Source organism: Urocitellus parryii, chromosome 10 (assembly GCF_045843805.1).
Source record: "Urocitellus parryii isolate mUroPar1 chromosome 10, mUroPar1.hap1, whole genome shotgun sequence".
NCBI classification, from domain to species: Eukaryota; Metazoa; Chordata; class Mammalia; order Rodentia; family Sciuridae; genus Urocitellus; species Urocitellus parryii.
The window spans coordinates 45,837,389-45,854,930 of NC_135540.1; positions in this window are offsets into that span (position 1 = coordinate 45,837,389).

Consider the following 17,542-nt stretch of genomic DNA (forward strand, 5'->3'; position numbering starts at 1 on the left):
TGGAAATGCTGAGCATGGCTGAGGACAAAGATTAAAAAAACAACAACAACAGCAACAAACTTGTGCTTGGAATCCTCAATGAACCTCTGAGTTAGCCAGGTCCAAAACCACCCTGCCTTGGAAGTTGTCATCTTTACCTATGTTAAATCCATCCCTTCTATATTTTCATTTCTAAAATATAGATCTGAGAATAGGACTCTTCAAGCACTAAAACAAAACAAAAAAGTGGCCATTGTAAGCCATTCCCAAGCCATCACTCTCTCTCTCTGTGTAGCCCATTTAGGTCTTTTGAGTTGCATTTTATGTTACTTGCATCATATAAAAAAAAATCTGTAACTATAATCCAGATTAAAGTCCAGATCTCCTGCAATGGAGACAATAAAGGGCTGGTTTAGCAGTAGGGAGGGAAATAATTGTCAACATTGACAATCTCTTCCAAGTTCTTTCTTCATTTTCTTCTTCTTTTCCTCACTGACTAATAATGAATCAACCATCTGCTAACAAGTATATTACTTGTTCTGACTGGTGTCCTTTGGAAGTAAACAGAGTGATGGGGAGAAGGTAAAAAATATTAACTGGGGCTGGGGACACTGCTCAGTTGGTGGAGTGCTTGCCTAGAAAGCACGAGGCCCTGGGTTCATTCCCCAGAACCACAAAAAAAAAAAAAAAAAAAAAAAAAGAATATTAACTGACCATTTTTCCTACCTTTGAGTGTTTGGCTAACTGATTGCAGGAATGGTAATATTGCTCCTGGATGTTCAAAGGAGCAGTGTGAACACCTGTCCTTTGTGTGCGCTGTGGTAAAAGAGTTATCATCTGAATGCAGAGCCAGTTCTTCAAAAGATGTGGGATGAAAATGTCACAAAGGGCCACCGTGAGCCAAGTTTCCCTTAATTGGGTGACACAGCTAATTTGCAACCTCCTACCAGCAAGCAAACTCCACTCCCACACAAACATTAGAGGCGGTGAGCCACTGATGTGGGTTCAGATTTATGAAAGGGTACAGGGAAAAGAGGCCTTAGAAAGTGGTCTCCCGTCCGCACAGCAGGGACCAGCAAGGAAAGCTGTTCGTCAACTGTTGATTTCTAAGAGTCATCTTTGTTCACATTTTAATTTTCTGAAATTGGGATGTAACTCACAACTGATACACAATATTTGATGTAATATTATTCCTTTTCTCTTAAGTTGTTCCTAAACAGACATAACAGAAATGATGGAGAAGCATGGCCAGAGCCACTGTCCTTGAGGTGACAATCTTGCTGGTTAGCTAGCGGCTAATGCAATAAGAGGTCTTTGTTTATGGAAAGTCTGTCCCTCAGGAATGGTGCCCACTGGACTGGGTGGCCCACTCGGTCTGGCCCCTGAGTGAACAGGAGAAGAACCCTAGTTGGCATGATTGTAGGGTCCCTTAAGGCATCTTATCCAGTCTGAAATTCCTGCATTTGTTTTGAGAGGCTAATTAACAGGATTTATTTTTGAAGACTTTTTTACCCTAAGTATTTAAACAGGTTTTTTGATATTAAAAAGTCTTCAAATATAGTCTTACATTAACTTCCTCATAGAATAATGAATATTTATGCCAAGTATTAGAAGTGGTATATACTGGTATCATTAAAATTCCTACCAGTATTCCTTCTTGGGAAATTTTTCTCATATTTGGTTTTTAAAAATCGTAAATATTAACTCATATTAATTGTACATATTAATGTGTTTCACTATAACATTTTCCTGCATGTACTTATTCTATTTTAATCATATCCACCCTCCCTACTACCTCTCTCACCCACCCACCCTAGTCCCCTTTCTCTTTCCTAATAGCTTCTCTTTTACTTTCAGGTTACCTTTTTTTTTTAGTTTCTACATATGATGAAAACATGTTACATTTGTCTTTCTATGTCTGGCTTATATCAACCTCCAGTTTCATCCAGTTTCCTACAAATGGCATGATTTCATTATTCTTTATGACTGAATAATATTCTGTTGCACACATATATACCATATTTTCTTTAATCGTTCATCTATTGACAGCACCTGATTCCATAACTTGGCTATTGTGAAGAGTGCTGCAATAAAAAAAATTATCTCTTTTATTTGCTGGCTTCATTTCCTTTGTATACCCAGAAGTGATATTGCAGGATCATATGATAATTCTATTTTTCTTTTTTTGAGAAATCTCCATACTGTTTTCCACAGTGACTATACTAGTTTTCATTCCTACAAAGAGGGTATAGGCTTCTTTTTCTTCACACACTTACCAGCATTTGGGTTTTGTTTGTTTGTTTGTTGTTTTTTAATAATAGTCGTTCTGACTGAGATAAGGTAGAATCTCAAGGTAGTTTTGATTCACATTTCCCTGATGGCTAAAGATGGTTAGCATTTTTTTTTTTTTTTTGGCCATTTGTACTTCTTTTGAGAAGAGTCTGCTCAGATCATTTGCCCAATTGGATAACTTGTTCTCTTGATATTGAGATTCTTGAGTTCTTTCTGTATTCTCAATATTAGCCCTCTGTCAGATGAATAGCTGGCAAAAATTGTCTCCCATTCTGTAGAACTTTCCTCCACTCTCTTGTTCCCGTGTTGTACAGAAGCTTTTGAATTTGATGTAATCCCATTTGCCAATTCCTGCTTTTGTTTCCTCAGCTATTAGAATCCTGTTCAGGAAATAAATGTCTGTGCCAAAGTCATTGTCTTTGTCTATATCTTTTCCTATATTATCCTCTAATAATTTCCAAGTGTTAAGTCTTACATTAAAGTCTGATTTATTTTGAGTTGATTTTTGGGTGAGAGATAAAGGTCTAGCTTCAATCTTCTACATGAGTGTTTTAATCAGTTTTTTTTTCTTTTTCTGCTGAGACCAAAAGACCTGAGAAGAATAATTTTAGAGAAGGAAAAGCTTATTTGGGGGCTCATGGTTTCAGAGGTCTCAGTCCATAGACAACTGGCTCCATTCCTCAGGGATCAAGGTGAGGCAAAACATTATAATGGAAGAGTGTGGTGGAAGAAGGTGGCTCAGGACATGGCCACCAGGAAACACAGAGAGACTAAGTTCAGTTCACCAAATATATACCCCAAAGGCATACTCCCCATGACACACCTCCTCCAGCCACACTCCACACACTAATGAGGTTTGGTTTGCATAACCCAATCATTTCACCTCTAAGGTTTTTGGGTGTTTTTTTTTTTTTTTTTTTTTTGCATTGTCTTGCACGAGAGATTTTGGGTGACATCTCATATCTAAAGCACAACAATATAGATATCCTGTTTTTCAAACACCATTTGTTGAAGAAACTATCTTTTATTCAATGTATGTTTTTGGCACTTGGATCAAAAATCCAATGACTGTACATGTGTGAATTTACTCTAGGTCTTCTATTCTGTTCCATTGGTTTACATGTCTATTTGAAGATACCATGCTGTTTTGTTACTATTACTTTGTATTATTTTAAAAATCAAGTATTATGAAGCCTCCAGCATTGTTCTTTTCGCTCAGGATTGTTTTGGCTGTTCAGAGTCTTTTGTGGTTCTAAATACATTTTGGGATTTTTTTTCTAGACATATATTAAACCAAGAAAATATTAAAAATTTAACAGATCAATAACAAGCAAGATTGAAGCAATAATAAAAGTCTCAAACAAAGAATAACCTAGAGGGGCTGGGGATGTAGTTCAAGCGGTAGTGCGCTCACCTGGCATGCGTGCGGCCCGGGTTCAATCCTCAGCATCACATACAAACAAAGATGTTGTGTCTGCTGAAAACTAAAAAATAAATATTAAAACACACTCTCTCTCTCTAAAAAAAATTAATAATAATAATAAAATAACCTAGAACCAGATGGACTCACTACTGAATTTTATGAATTTCATCAGACTTTTAAAGAAAAATGAATACTAATGTTCCTCAAACTACTCCATGAAATAGAAAGGGAGAAGCCTTACAAATTGATTCTACTAAGCCAGCTACAAAACCTGATAAGGAAAAAAAAAAGAACTATGGACCAATATCCTTGATGAACATAGATGCAAAAGTCTGTGATGAATACTTGCAAATTTAATTCAACAATACATTACAAAGATCAGACACAATTCCAGGGATATAAGGATGGTTGAACACATACAAATCAATAAATGTAATATAGCAAATAAATGAGAATCAAGGGCAAAAACCACATGCTCATCTCAATAGATGCATAAAAAGCCTTGGATAAAATTCAACATTCCATATGATAAAAGTCCTAAATAAACTAGATGTAGAAGGATCATTCCTCAGCATAACAAAAGCTGAGTATGACAAACCCATAGCCATACTGAAAGCATTGCTTCAAAAATCAGAAACAAGACAATGATGTCCACTTACCACTCCTAGTCAATATAATACCTGAGATTTTAGCCGGAGCACTCAGACAAGAGAAATAAAAGGGATACAAATAGAAAAGAAGGAAGTCAAATTATCCCCATTGTAGATGGTATGATTCTCCATTGAGAAGAAGCTAAATACTCCACCAGATGACTCTTAGAACTGATTAAAACAGTCAGTAAAGGAGGGCTGAGGATATAGTTTAGTTGGTAAAGGGCTTGCTTTGCATGCACAAGGCTCTGAGTTCAATCCCCAGCACTCACCCCCTGGAAAAAAAAATTCAGTAAAGGAGCAGGATACAAAAATCATGTCGCTTTTCTATACACCAATAAAAAACTCACTGAGAAAGAAATCAGGAAAACTAATCCACATTAACCTCAAGAAGTAAATAAACAAAATGCCTAGGAATAAACCTAACTGAGGAAATGAAAGATTTCTACAATAAAAATCATAAAACACTCAAGAAAGAAATCGAAAAGGACACCAGAAGATGGAAAGACCTTCCATGTTCATGGATGGGAAGAATTTACATCGTTAAAATGATCATACTACTGAAATTCTTGCATCCTTAAGAATACTTAAATTCATTCCTTTAAGTCTTGAATGCTCATCTTGTCTTTGAGAGTTTTCTACCTCATGATTTTCAAACTGAATAGCAGTTCTATTCTCAGTAAAATCTCATTTTGAATAATAGTATGTAAATAGTAGACATTCTCAATGGATTCCTTACCTATTGGTAAATACTTTATCCTTTTTTAAAAATTATACTTAGTTGTAGATGGACACAATACCTTTATTTATTTATCTTTATATAGTGCTGAGGCTCCAACCCAAGGCTTCACACATGCTAGACAAGCTCTCTACCACTGAGCTACAGCCCCAGCCCAAATACTTTATCCTTTGAAGAACTTCTGACCAGATATGATGGTACACACCTGTAATTCTACCTACTCTGGAGGCTGAGGTAGAAAGATTGCAAGTTTGAGGCCATCCTGGGAAACAGTGAGAGCCTGTTTCAAATTTTTTTTAAAAAATTAAAAATTGGACATCATCCTTTCTTCCCAAGAACCACTGCTAAGGCACAGTGAAATCTGGAAGCTTCATTGGAATCCATGCCATTTTCTAGTTCCAAAATAGGGGCAAGTTACTTAATGTGGCATCCACAGCTTCAGATGTAAAATGAGGTGACAAGAGTGCTGAGTTTAATGGGACAATACAGGTGGGGTGCATTGCACATAGTGAGAATTCAGTTATACTGGCATCTATTTATTTTTAATGGCATGCCTTTATTTTATTTGCTTATTTGTTTGTATATGGTGCTAAGGATTGAACCCAGTGCCCCACACGTGCTAGGCAAAAGCTCTACCCACCAGCCCCAGCCCCAGCCCCAGCCCCGACTGGCACCTATTTTTAACAGTGCTAGTCACTGTCTGGTTTGAGTTGTTGGATAGTTGTTTTACATGAAGAGATTTTGAAAAGCTGCATCTTTTATATCAGATTAGAAGGTTGGGACCAAACTTGTTGAACTCAGTTGAAAACCACATGTCACCTAACAGATTCAGCTCAGATAACTCCTCTTTAGATGCTTTGGTGTAACCCCTGCTGATAGAGTTGGCCCAATTCCTAGTCACTGTGAAGCTAAAACACCAACTGTACTCAATAATTAGTGATGCTTTGGATAATAAAACTATAATGAAAATCAGCTTTCTCTGTGTTGTCTTAAGATGTTAGTCTTTTGTTCTTGTCTCATTCCTGTATTCACTTCCTGACTTGCAAGTGGACTTCCTTGCCATATAGAAGGGAAAAAAACAACGCTCCCATGTATTTCTCTGCATTTGACTAGATAAGCAAGGTTATTCTGAGTGCCCTGCTCTGAGTGAAGAGCTGGTCAATGAAGAAAGTATTCCTATGACTTCTAATGGAAAAAGGACAATCCATAGGCACTTGAAAACACGGAAGCAGATTTGATAGGTAGAAAAATATTTTGCCTGGACATTATTAGTAAGATTAAAAATTGATAACCAATATTTTTAAAACAAGTAAATTGTGCCTATACATAACTGTAAAGTAATGACAAGAGAAGACTTAATTATGGAATCATCTTGGGAAGGTACTGGGAAGTCAGGAGGTAATCTTGGGGCAGGCGGCATCCTTGGGGCTCATGGTTATCTGGCTTCAAACTTCAGTTAGAGTTAAAGACAAAAAAAAATTAAACTTGAGAGTGCTTTGAAAACACAATTTACAATCATCTTTGTTTTATTTCCAATTTCCACATATCCATAAATCTGTTGCTAGGCTTTCTATTCTGTTCCATTGCTCCACAATGACTCTTCCCTGTTCACATTATCATAGATTTTTAATAAGCTGTGTAGTAAAATGAGCTCTTTTTTCTTTTCCTTGGCAAAATGTTCTTGGTTCTTTCTGGTCCTTTGTGCTTCCACATACATTTTAGAAATAACCTTTTAATAAAGGGAGAAAGGGCCCTTTTGTGATTCTTATTGGAATTGCATACAATTTATTCTATTAATCTGGAGACATTTGATAGCTTTAAGATATTGAGTGCTCCTATCCAAAAGCATGATGTATGTTTCTACTTGAACTTTAATTGCGTAATTATTACCAAAGGAGTCTTGCGCGTCTTTTGAAAGATTTATTCTTAAGTATTATTGTATTTTTATTGCTTTTTAAAATAGTATCTTTCTTAATTATGTTTTTATATGTCTATTACTAGTTAATAGAAATGCAATTGAATTTGTGCACTCACATCCAACATCTTGCCAAATGCATAAATTAGTTCTAATAATTAGACTGTAGACTTCCTTGGATTTTCAATGTAGACTATCATAGAATTTGTGAATAATGACAGTCCTGCTACTTTCTTGGTAATCTATACCTTTCACTTGTTTTAATTTAGTATTTTTTTAACTTACTCCACTCATAGGATCTCTAGTATATTAAATAGATTCAGTGCTACTAAGTATTTTGTCTTTCTAATTTATAATGAAATGCTTTTATATATTTTGTAATTGCATGTACTATTCTCAGTGAGTTTTGGTAGAAACTCTTTATCAGGTTAATAAAGTTTTTTTTATATTACTAGTTTTCTAAATTATTTTTATCATGAAGGAATACTCAATTTTATATGTAATGGTTTTTAAATTAGATATTGAGAGGATCATGCGGCTTTTCTTTTAAAATGTTAATGCAAAGAATTAAAACAATAGACTTTTATCAGAATTGTACATGGACATACCATTTTGCATTTCTACCAGCAATAAATGAGAGTCCCAATTGCGTGAACTCCTCATCCACATTTGGTATTTTTATTGGTATATTTAATTTTAGCTCTTTATTCGGTGTGAAGTGCATTTCATCTTTTATGAAATCATGAGCTCTTTAGTCCCTGCTGTGAGAGAAACTAACAAAAATTAGCTAATGTGGGCTGAATCACACCAAGATATTGGTAAGTTGGTACATCCATCAACTTGCCCAACTTGTTCAGTCCAAAGTCAAGACTAACAGAGATTCAAAAACTGGTGTGACTTTTCTAAGGACTTAGTGAATCCACCATCTATAAACTGTATCTGAAAAATAAATAAATAAACAAACTGTATCTCTAATAAATTTTAATCCATTATTTGTACATTAAATTAATAATATGATCATTTATTTTTTAACCTTGAAAAGGCTTTCTGGCAGTGAGTAAGAATATAGGCCAAGGCCTGGCTTTGAATCCTAGCTTCAGCACCTATTACATGTGTGACTTTGTGTAAATTCTGAAAGATGAACCTGAGTTTTCACATTTGTAAAGTGAGCATAGCAGTAAGATCCATAGAATAGGGTAACTTTGAGAATAAAGTTAAATAAGCCATATATAGTTCAATCTAATGTCTACTTCAAAGCAATTCCTCATTAATTTGTTATTATTTGTCAAAAAAGTCTGGATATTAGATACTTTAACTGGCAAAGGAGAAATATAGCAGTCAAACAAAGCCCTTTCAGAAATGTATAAAAACTAGACAAATTGAAAATAATTTAGAAAAAAAAAAGAACTAGAAAATGCCTTGCAAAAGAAAACGCCATGCATGGTAGGGCATGTATGTAATCCCAGAGACTGGGGAGGCTGAGGCAGGAGGGTCACAAGTTCAAAGCCAGCCTCAGGAATGGCGAGGCGCTAAGCAACTCAGTGAGACCCTGTTGTGGGAAGCCATTCTGACACGTGATTGGGTGGCTCCCGTTAAGGGTCTGAGGCGTTCTGGCTGTGTCGGAGCTTTCCCGGCCCTTTCCTGATGAGAGAACCCATCCGTGTGGGGGTGTGCCTGACCACTGACCCCGGGGGCCCAATCACTGACCCTGACCTTGGAGTGCGTCCCCCCTCAACCTTCATTGGATGGAATTCTCCCCTGAATCTCTTGTTCCCCAATAAAAAGCTACTCCCAGGCTGTTCACTCTCTCTCTCTCCTGCTAGCCCTGAGTAATCCTTGCTGCCCTGCTGGGCGGTTAGAGGAGGGAACCAGAGAGGGGAGCCGTCTTGGACCTGGCAATAGAAATAAGGTAACTGAGTCTGTGTGTTTTATTTCGATCTCTTCTAACTAACTTTATGCCAAAAACCTCATTAATGAAACCATTGCGCAGGCCGCATGGTGGACCCTGTCTCTAAACAAAATACAAAACAGACCTGGGGATGTGGCTCAGGGGTCAAGTGCCCCGGAGTTCAATCTCTGTACCTAAAAACCCAAAACTGGAAAATAAACTCTGTCTCAAAATCTAGCACTTTCCACCTGCCTCAAATCAGCACCTGCAACAGTGAGAGCACTGATCTTGAATTTCAACCTGTATCCATACACTTCACAGAGACGGTCCAGTCCATGCCTCTCAAATTCAGCTGCACATTAGAATTCCCTGGAGAACTTGAAGAGTTCATGCCCAGGCTATTTCCCAGATGGCTTACATTAGAATCTCAGAGGGAAGGATCCTGGCATCAAAGTTTTAAAGCATCCTGAGTGATCCTTGGTGTAACCAGGATGAGGAGTGATGAGCTACAGGAGCACCATCCTGGCTTAGTTGCCCCAGAACAATAGAAGGCTGCCTGATGTTCTCCCAGGGATCAAGAGTGTAGGCAGTCATGTTGAAGGCAGGCAGTGAGACCAAGCAGGCTGGAGCAGGAGTAAGACTGTAACCAACATCCTGCGCAGACTGCACACTGGTGGGAATCAATGCCTATTGGGAACTGTTTAGGGATAAATTGTGTCCCCTCAAAATTGATATGTTGAATTCCTAACTCCTAGTACCTCAGAATGGATCTGTATTTGAAGATGGAGTCTTTATGTTTTTTATTTGTTCTAATAAGCTATACATGGCAGTAAAATGCATTTTGACATGTTGTACACAAATGGAGCACAACTTCTCATTCCTCTGGCTATACCTGGTGCTGAGTCACTCCAGTAGTATAATCATACATGTATATAGGGTAATAATGTCTGTCTCCTTCTGCTGTCCTTCCCATCCTCACAACCCACCCTTCCCCTCACGTCCCTCTACACAAATTAAAGTTCCTCCATTCTTCCTGGTGATCAGCATCCGCTTATCAGAGAAAACAGTTGGCTTTTGGGTTTTGGGGATTGGCTTTTTTCACTTAGCATGATATTCTCTAGTTCCATCCATTTATCAGCAAATGTCATAATTTCATTCTTCTTTAAAACTGAGTAATATTGCATTGTGTATATTTACCAGATTTTATTTTTTTATTCATCTGTTGAAGGTCATCTAGGTTGGTTCCATAGTTTAGCTATTGTGAATTGAGCTGCTCAATCATATATCAATGTGGCTGCATCACTGTAGTATGTTGTTTTTAAGTCCTTTGGATATAAACCGAGGAGTGGGATAGGTATGTCAAATGGTGGTTCCATTCCAAGTTTTCTGAGGTATCTCTATACTGCTTCCCATAGTGGTTGCACCAATTTGCAGTTGCACCAGCAATGTATGAGTGTGCCCTTTCCCCTACATCTTCACCAACACTTATTTTTGCTTGTATTCTTGATAACTGTGTAGTTTTGATTTGCATTTCTCTAATTCCTAGACATGATGAACATTTTTTCATATGTTTGTTGATCAATTTATTTCTTCTTCTGTAAAGTGTCTGTTCAGTTCCTTAGCCCATTTATTGATTGTGTTATTTTTTTACTTTTATTTATTTATTTATTTTGGTGTTCATTTTGGGTTTTTTTTTTTTATGTATCCTGGAGATTAGTGCTCTATCTAAGATGTGTGTGGTAAAGATTTTTTTTCCCATTCTGTAGGCTCTCTAATCACCTTATTGATTGTTTTGTTTGCTAAGAAGATTTTTAGTTTGAATCCATTCCATTTATTATTTCTTGATTTTACTTCTTGAGCTTTAGGAGTCTTATTTAAGGAAGCCCGGTCCTAAGCCAACATGATGAAGACTTGGGCCTACTTTTTCTTGTATTAGGCACAGGGTCTCTGTTGTAGTGTCTAAGTCTTTGATCCACTTTAAATGACTTTTGTGCAGGGTGAGAGATAGAGGTTTGATTTCATTTTGCTACATATGGATTTTGAGTTTTCTCCAATGTATGTTTTTGGCACCTTGGTCTAGTATGATATAACCATATTTATGAGGGTTTGTCTCTGTGTCTTCTACTTTGTACCATTGGTCTACATGTCTATTTTGGTACCAATACCATGCTGTTTTTGTTACTCTTGCTCTGTACTATAAGGTCTGATATTGTGATGCCTCCTGCTTCACTCTTCTTGTTGAGGATTACTTTGGCTATTCTGGGTCTCTTATTTTTCCAGATGAATTTCATGATCACTTTTTCTAGTTCTATTAAAAATGTCATTGGGATTTTAATAATAGGCATTGCATTAAATCTGTATAACAGTTTTGGTAGTATGGCCATTTTGACTATATTAATTCTGCTTAGCCAAGAGCATGGAAGATATTTCCAAAAGATGGGGTCTTTAAAAAATTAATTGGGGGTAGGCATGGGCCCTACTCCAGTATGCCTCTTATAAGAAGAGGTGACCAGGACATAGATATATACAGAAGAAAGACCCTGTACAGATACAGGGAGAAGATAGGCATCTGTGTGCCAAGGACAGAGGCCTCAGAAGAAATTAACCCCACACTTTAGTCTTGGAATTCTAGCCTCCAGAACTGTGAAAAAAAATGAATTTATGCTGTTTAAGTCATCCAGTGTCTGGTACTTTATTATCATAGCCCTAGAAAATTAATACAGGATGGTAGGTACCATGTTGATAATTTGATTGTCAGAATATCTATTGTTGTTACTATTAATTAAATTATGATGTTTGTGATTTTTTTTTAAAAAAAAGATCATTCTAATAATAGGAAAAGGTATAGAATAGAATTTTTTTTCCTTTTCATCTCCATAATCATTCCCCTGTAGTATTTAATATTAACATTTTTTTAATTAAACCATATCCTGCCAGAGTGCCAGAACTTATATCTTTACTGTTCAATGAGTCCTGATTGGCACCCATGTGCCAGATATTGTGTAAGGGGCTGGCAGACAAAGAAAGAGACAGTGTTAATGCAAATCTTATTGCTGACAAGATGGAGGTGTCTGACTTCTGTCTGTGGGGTTAAGACTCCTAACAGGAATGAGAAGGCTGATGCTGGGGACAACCAGACTGAAATGAACATAGGAGCCAAAAGCAATTATAATCAATGTGCAAGTACCTGGTGCAGGGAAATAAACTTTGTGCTTAGTCCTGGAGGAAAGATACCAAGTAACAGATCTAGAACAGAGGGCCAGGGCATGGGTACCAGCAAGGAAAGAAGTCAGAGCTGGGACAGTCCCTAGCAGGACACTGATAGCATAAATTGCAGAAGAGAAGGGTTTTAGGTCCTGGGCTGGGAAAACAACTGAACAGGCTTCAAATCTTAGGGCCTCTCATGACAAAAATACATGTGGGGAACTGGGCAGTCATCAATGAAAAATTACAGCATGTAAGTATTAAGCCCAAACTGGCATGGGAACACTGGGGAGGGAAAACTGGGAAGTTGGAAGGGGAGGAGGTGAGGTTCAAATGGGATCTCAAAGAAGAATGTTTACCAGACAGGGGTGCAGAGGACCCTTCCGGGGAAAGGGGAGCACAGTGCAAAGCCATGATGTCATGGGGACGAGAATCTGCTCTGGGAAGAGGGCAGTCTGCTGTGGCAGGCATTAGTTGTTTACTAATGAGAGGAGGCTGGGATGGTACCAAAGTGAGGCTGTACAGCACCAGATGGAAGTGAATTCAGGCTGCACCCTGATATCCTGAGTTTGATCAGGGAGGAGACATGCTCAAGGATGGGTTGTAGACAATGGTTGGCTGATCCTACCCAGGGCAGGGAGGCAGACAGGGCGACATTCTGAAGAACTAAAATCTTTACTGCCAGCACAGGGCCCTGATCAGCCACTCCCTCACCTTCTCTAAAGCTTGCCTCCTTCCATTTTGCAGTTCCTTGTTTCATGCAGATCACTATCCCTGAGCAAGGCAGGTGGAGCTACAGGGCCTCAGGCCCCTGTGGAATATCCCACACAGACCACCCACCAGGAATGACTCAGACATACCTCTAAGATCTAGAACAGCTGCAGTCTGGCTTATGGCTGTGAGCCCTTCTCCATGTAGGGAAGCTCATGTGTCCCACTGTACCATCCCACAGCCCACTCACACTCTAGCAATTTGGAGCCTTGAGGGGAGGGCTTGGGCCTGAGGCCTTCCTCTCTCTCTCCAGGATTCTGTGGATGGCATTTCTCTCCGAATTCCCAGCATGTAGGAAAGAGCTCCTCCAGGGTTATCTCTGGTCAAGGATCAAACAGCTGCTCCCCACTGTCTCCGCAGAATGAATGGCTTCCACTGAAGCAACGCTGACAGTCGCACAGAGCAGATAAGCATGAGATTTGGGAGGGGGCAGCGTGGTTATCTGCAATACTTTTCCTTACCCGAGAGAGAAGCATTTATCTGAGGAGTACTGTAACCATGTACTTTCAGATAACAGCATTTCCTGGGGAATCCTGCATATCAGCAGTGATTCTCAATCCCCTGAACTTAAAAAAAAAAAAATCAGTATGTATTTCTTCGCCTTATATGGCTAAGAGGACATATGAATGCAAGTGGGTGAGGGGAGGAGGATTTAAGAAGAGCGCGTTCAAAAGTGTGTCCTAGTCTCTGCCCTTCGCAGGGTAAAAGAGACAGACTTGAGAGTTGTGGATGGGAATTGTCTTACAATGATTAGGCAGGCTTCTATAAAGTATGACTTGAAGGCCCTAAAGACCACTTTTCTGCTTCCCTTCCCCAGTGACATTGCCACCAATTCCCTCATTAACAAGTCCTTTGGGTGAAGTTCTCTGGGCTGCATGCAACTCTAGGGCTCGGGCACCAACAAGGGCTCCTTCTCATCCTTTAAATGTGGATGCTCCCAGCTCCTTTGTTACACATTCGACTCCCTTGGAGATTTCTTTTTTAAAATTTTTTGCTCTTGATACATGTGATGATTCATTTTATGTGTCTACTTGGCTAGGCCACAGTACCCAGATACTTGACTGAACACCAGTTTAGATGTCACTGCAAAGACATTTTTTTAAAATGAAATTAACATTGAAATCACTTGTTCCTGAATAAAGCAGATTCCCCTCCGTAATGTGGATGGGTCTCATTAGTTGAATGCTTTGAGGCCCCAGGGGAAGAGGAATTCTGTCTCCAGCCTGCCTTCAGATTCAAATCCCTGCAGCCCCTTTTCCAGCCTATTGATATGTCCCTCAGAATCTAGACTTACCAGCCTCTTTACCTATCATAGAAGTCAGTTCTATAAAATAAATCTAAATCAATCAATCCATCAATTTCTCTTTCTCTTTCTCTCTCTCTCTACACACACACACACACACACACACACACACACACACACACACAATTGGTAGTGTTTCTTTGGAGAACCCTGACTAACATAATATGTTTGTTAAATTTAGAGGTATGAGTGAAGCAATTTGGAAATAATTGTAGATGTAATACAGAACTCAGCAAAAGAATAAATGTGCTAATGTCCTCACTGTGGAATAAGCGCCATATAAGTAAGGTATGGGCAGGGTAAGAAAGAATTCTATGGGAATGGATGGAGAGTCGAGATATTTTGCAAAGTTAGGATTTCTAACTTTTGGTATGTATGTGTATATATATATATATATATATATATATATATATATATTCAAGTATGAGTTTATATACATTTTTATATTACCTAGTTCTCTCTCTCTCTCTGAAAGCACCAAGAAGCAACAAGCCTTAGTAGCAATGAATGCCCTAGTGCCCAGACTGTGGTCTCTAATGTTCCCTACAAAAAAGGACCAAGAATACTCAAAAGATATCTGGTTTCATCCCTGGAGCGTGGTGGGTGCAAGATGAGCCTAGAGTAACTTGTTAGGCTAGAAGGCTAGAAGGAATGCACAGAAAAAATAATGGAGTATGTTGCTCAGGAGAGAGCTTGAACATATTCCACTGACCACATTGGATGCAACTGGAGCACCAAAATATCAAGTCCAATAATATATTATAAACTATCAAAAAATCAAATCCATATTGATGGATAGGCATCCATGTCAATGATGTAAAACATACATAAATAAGTAGGTGAGAGGGGAGGGCTCTTGCTTACAGTACCATGCTGAGGGCTGAAGGGTCAACGTGGAGAGAGTGCTGAAGAGGGAGAATCATCATTTTGCAAACACAGGATAAAGATTAGGTCAGCAAAAAGTACCAGTAGATGCTAAATCCAGCAGGAGGTTTTGTTGAGAAACAGGATACTGCTGGGTGTGGTGGTGCACACCTGTAATCCCAGTAACTCAGAAGGTGGAGGCGGGTGGATCACAAGTTTGAGGCCAGCTTCAGCAACTTAACGAGGCCATAAGTCATAGTGACACATGTTTCAAAATAAAATTTTTAAAAAGAACTGGGGACATGGTTAAGAGGTTTGAATGTTTATTCATTCAAGGGAGAAAAAAATAAAAATAATCATTTGGTAGAGGTCAAAATTGCCTTCACAGGTGGGCATTGTGTGCCTCCTAAAGTGGTTCCCCATGAGGGACACAACCTCACCTCTCAACTTTATAGCTGAAACTATGTCTCTCTAGTCTAACCACAGAAACATCAGACAGACACAAAATGAAGACTTGTGTTTTTAAAAAAGAAAAGAGGAAACTCTGTCTTCAAAAATATCAAGGTCCCTCTGGTGGAGGATGTGGATAGTAGGGAAGTTTGCACGGGGAGGGGGTATAGGTGGTACAGGCTGTATTCTGCACATTTCTCTCAATTTAACTCTGAACCTAGAATTGTTCTAAAACTGTAAAGTTTTTTCAAAATCCACTGTCATAAAAGATAACGGAAGTCTGTGGACATGTTTCAGATTAAAGGAGACTAAAAGAGCATAATAACTAAATGCTATTGCCGACCCTAGACTGAATCCTGTACTAGAGGAGAAAGAAGTACCTTGGAGAACATTATTAAATCAGCAAACAAAATTGGAGTAGGGATGCCAGATTAGACAAGAGTATTTTGTCAATGTAAATTTACAGAGTTGATAATTGTACCATAGTTATGTAAGAGAATATTCCTATTCTTAGGATCACACATGGAAGTAATTAAAGGTTAAGTGCCATAATGTAACTTTCCTTTGGTTCAGATAAAAAGAATTCTTCATTCACATGCACATAGATGTGCAGCCAAAACACACACACACACACACACACACACACACACACACAGAGAGAGAGAGAGAGAGAGAGAAAGAGAGAGAGAGAGAGAGAGAGAGAGAGAGAGAGAGAGAGAGAGAGAGAGAGAGTAAAGTTCGTTGGGAGAAGAGTGTTACAGGGAAGAGAGACACTGGTTCTCTGTGCCTGTGGCAGAGTCCTTTCTAGCTCCTAGGCTAAGAGTAAAATCCAGTAAAGTCTGGATTAACTGGTTCTCTGTCCTGAAGAAATGACTACAACATCTGAGGTAAGTTTGGAGTGCTGGTTAGAATCAGCTTCCTTTCAGTGTCCCTGTGGTACATGATGCCCAAGTCTAGCCTCATCCCTTGTCAGTCAATTTCCCAAACAGGAAACAAAAACAGCATAAGGAGAGTAGACAACTGAGGACAGCTCTACAAGGGGCCATTTACAAAGACGAGGGGCAGAGTTCAAGAAACAAGAAAAGAAGGTGCAGCTCTCCACGGCTAGCAGCATGGGGAGCCAGTGCTGCCAGTACAGTGGGTGTGGAGGAGCCGTTGCAGAACCTACGCCCAGAGAAGAGCTGTGTGGAGACCTGGCATGGCCACCTCTCAGAGGAGCTGAAACCTTTGAAAGAGGGAGGCTTCTGACTGCGCAGCCAACACTCAGCACCTTGCAGGAACAACACTCAGCAACGTAGTAGTTATAGGGACAAATTTCCCGCCCTTCCTTTCCTGTACCCACTGGTCTCCTATGGGTTCTCCCATTGACTGAATCCACCAGAAAGTAAGCAGCCAAGAGCCTATTTTTTTAATTTGTTCTAATTAGTTAGTTATACACATAGTGCATAAATAGAGTATAACTTCTCATTCTTCAGGCTGTACATAATGTAGAGTTATATTGGTCGTGTAATCATATACGCACATAGGATAATAATCCGATTGATTCTACTAACCTTCCTACCCCCAAGAACCTGTTTTTGCAGTTCACAGGTCAGCCTCCCAAGGCATACAGGAGGTTGGAGAAGGGTAGGAAGAGAATCTGGAAGGGAAGATGGATTTAGCAACCAGTGGCATGTGGCTGCAGAGCCTGTTCAGCTTTGTCTGTGGAAGCATAGAGAGCTGACACTTGACATCACCAAACAAAAAAGTTCTAATTGTGTGTGGGAGATTCTTAAAACTGGGGTGGGGAAAGAGTTTAATAGAAAAGTTGAAAAAATAATTACAGCCTTCTTAATTATTGAAAATGGGGTTTAAACATCCTTATTTTCTTTAAATAAGTTGTTTTCCAAATTGTCAACCATACCAATAAAAAAATGAAAATAGGGAACTTAGTTAACAAAACAACAGTAAAATCAGCATGGATGGAGACACTCTCCCATTAACTTTTCCTGGAAAAAGAATACCTGTCAGCTTTGACCAGAAGGTTATAAATTTCTGAAGAACGCCACCAAATTGTGATGTAGG